The sequence below is a fragment of the Pimephales promelas genome, chromosome 7 (genome assembly GCF_988280905.1).
Source record: "Pimephales promelas chromosome 7, fPimPro1.hap1.1, whole genome shotgun sequence".
Lineage (NCBI taxonomy): Eukaryota > Metazoa > Chordata > Actinopteri > Cypriniformes > Leuciscidae > Pimephales > Pimephales promelas.
In genome coordinates, this window is record NC_142775.1 from 39,350,820 (window position 1) to 39,357,085 (window position 6,266).

The 6,266-nt window shown below is 33.3% G+C and overlaps 1 long non-coding RNA gene across 1 annotated transcript; it reads right to left on the reverse strand.

Annotated features, from left to right (window-relative positions):
* Positions 1–529: 529 nt before the first annotated feature.
* LOC148978404 (uncharacterized) lies at positions 530–5,379 on the reverse strand. Its single transcript, XR_016169353.1, has 3 exons — positions 4,687–5,379; positions 3,479–3,646; positions 530–1,149 (listed from the first exon to the last, which is right to left on the reverse strand). It is a non-coding gene; the product is annotated as an uncharacterized LOC148978404 (long non-coding RNA).
* Positions 5,380–6,266: the final 887 nt, after the last annotated feature.

The window sequence follows — 6,266 nt, forward strand, 5'->3', positions numbered from 1 at the left end:
ACAGAGACGTTAAACGGAGCGCGTGGATCCGCCCATGACCCTTTCACTGTCCGTAAATAATGAGTGACAGCTGTCAATCATCACTTTGACAGACGCCACTCAGGACTGCAGCTCAATCTGTTGAAAAGCACAAGCCTCTCTTGCTTTTTCTGTTCTTCTCATGCTTGCTGGTTATGCATGTTTTCATATTCTCACAACCTTTGTGAGGATATTGATCATCTCAAATCGAGAACATTTCTGCTTTGAGCACTTAAAAGTCAACATGAAATCAAAATTAACACGCATCTATTATTATGTCTTAGGTGTTATTGTGCACAATTCATCAGTGCACTTTATTCCAAAATAAAACAAAAGTTGTTCGTCTTAATACTTTAACAAAATGTAATTACTTGCTCTGCCTCGGAAATAACTTTCCTTCACAATTTTTTACAATCCAATCAATTCCTGATGGATAAAATCATGTTCTGCTATACTTTATTTATTTTAACATAAAATACATCTCATAATAGAAGCAAAATATGTTGCAAACAAGGTTTCATGTTGACTTTAACACCAGGAAAATTGTCCCTTCAATTATATTAAATACAATTATATTATACAATTATCCCACAGACAAACAGTGAAGGCCAGACATTTTGGGTGTGATTATTAAAGACCTAGTTTACTCATCATTTACAGTATTCACCCTTATGTTATTTTCTTTATTTCTGTGGAAAACAAAGGAGATGTTAAGCAGAATATTGAAGCTGAAAACAAAAGCTGATTTATAGCAAAAATTACCACCAGAACCAGGATTTGAACAACATGAGGTCGATAAATGATGACAATATTGTTGTTCTTGGATGAATTATGCCCTATTGATGCAGTTTACTTATTTTGCCATCAAATATATCAACTTCAACATGGTGTGCTGAGATCCATATTTTTGTCATGTTGCCATTTCATATCTAATGAAATAAAACTAATGTATAAATGACTGAAATATTACTCATCTTTGGAGTCGGCCGTGTCTGCAGGTTTGACCCATCTCAGCACCTGTAGGGCATCAGGTAACTCCGAACGCTGAATAATTCAGTTGATGAAGCGCTGCTATCAATAAGAAGAGTTAAAATAACAGTCGGCCTGCAGGACGATCCCAGAGTTCAGCACCTTTAAAAATAAAAGCAGACATGGGTTTATACAGTATATTACAGAGAGCATGAAAGTTTAATCCCCGTCATCTCAAAACTAGTTTTGAGCCTTGTAGTTCATGTCTACATTGAATGTTAACTAAATCCTTTTAGCATACACTATAAAAAAATATTGTTGGTTTAACTTAAAAAAGTAAGTAACCTGGTTGCCTTAAAATCTTAAAGGTTATTGAACTGGAAAAAGTGAGTTAATACAATGAAGGAGAATGATTTAATCATCAGAAACTCAAAATTATATGTTATCTGAACTAAATAAATTATTTAAGTTGATTTGACAAAAGAAAAAATGTTGTGATTACTACACTGTAAAAAATATTGTTGGTTTAACTTAAAAAAAAGTAAGTAACCTGTGTTGCCTTAAAAATTTAAGTTGATTGAACTGGAAAAAGTGAGTTTGATTTTGATCATCAGAAACTCAAAATAATAAGTTATCTCAACTAAATAAATTATTATAAAGTTGATTTGACAAAAGAAAATATGTTGTGATAACAAATCTTGAAAATATTTTTTTACAGTGTATAAACTGTTTTTTTTCTGTCTGAAAAATTGACCAAATATGTCGAGGACTCATCCTGAATCAATACAGCATCCAATCAAATACTGTCTAGAATGAGATGGCCCCGCCCCCAGATGCCATCTGCATAACAAGCATAAAAGTAGCACGCACATTATAGTTGTGTCCCAAACAACACACTACACGTATACTATGCACTATGAACTCATCCGTGTAGTGTGAATTTTATAAGGTTATTTTGTTCAACATCAGTCAGTTAAGTGCATAATTAAGGTATTTAAAGTGATCTTTTGTGTTTGGGAATTAATTCTGCAAACCGGCATTAAATAGTGCATACTTGCAAGAACACCGATTGGGACGCACATCATGATTCACAAATAAGTCAAGAAATCCATATTAAACTATATAAACTGATGTGGTCATATTGCAACATTTTCTGAGTTTCTCAAGGTTACATGGAGTTCATCTGCAAGATAATCTCTGAATGTAAAAGGTAAGTTTGGGTATGAATTGCATCATGCGAATTGTGAACTGTTCTCAACGAGACTCAAAGCTGATTCTGGTAAAAACATCCGGCAGAAATTGCCTGAGGAAAAAAAATGAAATAATATTTTTTTCCGCTTGTTCTGCAGGTTTCTCCCCTTTCATTTTCTCCAGGGATATTAGTAATCGTGATTAACCGCATCTAACATTGCATTATATATATGCGTGTGTGTGTGTGTGTGTGTGTGCATTATTATATATATTACCCTATATATACATCTGTACACACACACACACACCTGATCAAATGTTTGGTAACATTACTATTTTTAATGTTTTTGAAAGAATCTCTTCTGCTCATCAGGCTCGCATTTATTTCATCAAAAATACAGTAAAACACAAAATATTGTGAAATATTATTAGAATTAAAAAGAACAGTTTTCTATGTAAATATATGGTAAAAATCGAATTTATTCCTGTGATCAAAGCTGAATTTTCAGCATCATTATTCCAGTCTTCAGTGTCACATGATCCTTCAGAAATCACTGTAATATGAGGATTTACAGTTGTGCTGCTTAATATATTTAATATGTAATCATATATATACTTGTGTATATATATATATATATATATATATATATATATATTTTAGGGCTGTCAAACGATTTTTCGCGATTAGTCACATCCAAAATAAGTTTATGTTTACATAATATATGTGGGTGCACTGTGTATAATTATTGTATATATATATAATATATATATATATATATATATACACACATGCATGTATATTTAAGAAAAAATATTATTTATATATAAAATATTTATATTGATATATAATTTATATTATATGTAAATCTATATACAGTATATACATGAAAATATTTGTTAAATATATACAAGCATGTGTGTGTATTTATATATATATATATATATATAAAATAATTACACACAGTGCACCCACATAATGTAAACACAAACTTTTATTTTGGATAATCACGATTAATCGTTTGACAGCCCTAATATATATATATATATATATATATATACCTATAATTTGCTAATATAACATTTTTTTTTTCATTCGCAATGCTTCATGGGAGTGCAACTGGCCAAAGCATCTACTCTGATTGGTCACTCTCAGCTGAGGATTATGGGAAGTGTCTTTTGGCTCTACAGAAGCATATACTCTATCACAACTGAAGAAACTCATGTCACATCTGTCTTGAAAGCTTTATAAATTATTGCTAAAATTCAATGTCTTTTTGGAAAACAATGAATGGGATTGTACCTCTGGAACAGAAGTGGAGTGACACACGGATCTGAAACACACTGTGATCAGAAAAGCATGAAATTCAATCCTCTCGTTTCCTTTTATCTTCGCTCTCGCTACTAGAGATGGAAAGGGAAAAAGGGCTGTCGGATTGCTTCCCGTTGAAATGACAGTCATTATAGGTTTCTGCAGTGGAAACATCAAAATGGTGCGTCAGAAATGAGTGCGGTCCCCTGCCACGGTTTTAATCGAACGCTCTGAGCTCTGACACACACACACACACTGAAACTATTACAGTCAGATACGTGACTACAATTCACACACACCTTTCTGAACACATAAGTGACACAAGTGAGCTTGAAGCAAATGTTCTCTGGGATACTTCAATCTGTCATATATTTGTATACAATAACTGATTTCCTACATTATTTCATTTCTTCTCACAAAATTATCTACACTTAAATGTCATTAGTGTCATAATGTACAGTTACAGTTGGCCATTATACAAAAGCAGACGAGGTATAAGGACCAAAATTGACTAAAAACTAGATAAAATAAATACATTTAACTCCACTCTGAATATTTAAAAATGTTAAAATATTATATACAAAATATACAGAAAACCAGAAAATTGTAATGTTTTTTACTGAAAAAAATAAATAAGAAACAAAAATATTTTTTAAATAAAACAATATTACATTGTTGAGCTACATACAATTATATATATAATGTTTAAAATATATAATAATATATTCTATTTTTAATAATATTTTAAAATAATCTAATAAAATAGTCATATATTTGTTTTTTTATAATTATAAATATTTTAAACAGTGTAATAACTTGAATATTCAGTAAATATTAAATATTTTATTTTTAAACTATATTATTTTAGAATTCTTTTATTATATAAATATTATAAAACGGACTGAATTCTGATTAGTTGTAACCTACAGATAATAACATATCTGTGTCCGCACACTCAGTATTAATGTTGATGTAAACGGCCTAAATTAAATCAACTATATTACTCTGCAAAGTTGTATATTCTGATTAATATCAATAAGATATATGTTTGTACTTTACTATTCTTGCTGAAAACATACATTACCCGTGATGCCTTATTGCTTTATGCTTTCAAAAAGAAAGTCTCCATGTTTTATATCTAATTTGTCAAGTTTTGAGCATTATGGCTCACATAAGTGATGCAGAGAGTTCAAGCGTACCTGGATGATCTGATTAGGTCCTCATTTGGAAAGGTTTGTGTTTTGTGAGCTGTACGTTCTGCTCCAGATCTCTGCAATCTACCGAACTGACCATCAAAAAAGAGGGAAAGACTTGGGTTGGGAATGAAAACACAAACAGACACGATACAGCAAGATATGATATATAGTTCTCACGAACACACCTGCGGATCAATCTCATTGTTTCTGCTGCAAGGATGTCATAAACACCTTTAAAGTGTGACTTTTTACTTCCCGTTCCCCAATCCCCATGTGAGCGAATGAAATCAATGCGTTGGGCTGTGATCAGAGCAAAGGACGCTTTACAAGTTGACCTTTTGTCTAACAACACATTTACCTTTCAGCCAATTATGGTGACTGCAGAATCACTTAAAGGTGTATTGCACTATTTTTTTATGTTAAAAAAAGCCGTTTTTATAACCCATACATGCTTAAACAATTGCCTGATGTGCTGAATGAGCCCTTCTCTGATCACTGCGGTTGCCTCTATAATCCTGTACAGTCAAATAAATAAGAGGGATCCGGGACGGATTTGAGACTGGCAGGTGTGTGTATTCGCCGCCATTCTCCGTATCAGCGAAGACAACTTGAGAGACAAAACTTTAGTCAACTTTCCACAATTGTAGAAGATGGATTCAAAGGGACCGGCTTGTAGTTCATTCCGAACCCCAACGCAAACTCTCTACGCAAAAATAAAATAAAACTTCTGTGAAGTGTCAGGCGTCGGAATAAGACAAGAGTCAACATCACAATTGACCACAACATTCTTTTAAATAGACCAGAAAACAATGTTGGCATTAGTGGAATTGCATTAGCATGGTTTAAATCATACTTATCTGATTATCAGTTTGAAGCAGCAAATTAAGAGATGTCTTATCGATCACAAGTTCAGTATGGCGTACCACAAGGCTCAGTATTAGGACCGCTTCAATTCACTTGGGAGATATCATTAGCAAACATGGAATTAGCGTTCACTGTTATCTTTATTTCTTCAAAACCTAACGAAACTTATCAATTCACAAAATTAATGGAATGCATAACTGATATAAAAAATTGGATATAAAACTGATATAAAACTTTCTTCTCCTCTATTAGCTTTTGGGTGAAATGTGACCTGGTGTTCACCTCAACACTGTTCCCATTGATCCGTATCATCTCTCTGTCTTATTTATCTGGCCACTACACCTCTGGTCTCTTCATAACACAGTTGTATGGAGACGAAGCCTCGAGCTGTTCGACTCAGGAGACGGTCGTGTGAAACTGCAGCGTGTGCGTTTTCTGAGATCCGGGGGAGGATTGAGACGCTTACGTGCTCTCGGCAAACTGAACAGATCATCAGCCCTGAAAGAGACGCTACGATTTATCAAAGCCTCACAGTCTGGCATAAAAATGAGGGTTTATGAGTGCGGATTATAAACGTCCTGACAGATCCCTCCCAGCTGATTAACGATGGAAAGTCTGACTCATTTCACTGAATCAAACTGTTTGTTTCAATGAACTGCTTTGAAAAGGTGTTGGCGTGACTTTAACCCTCTGGGGTTCTGCGTTTAACAGTCACACTC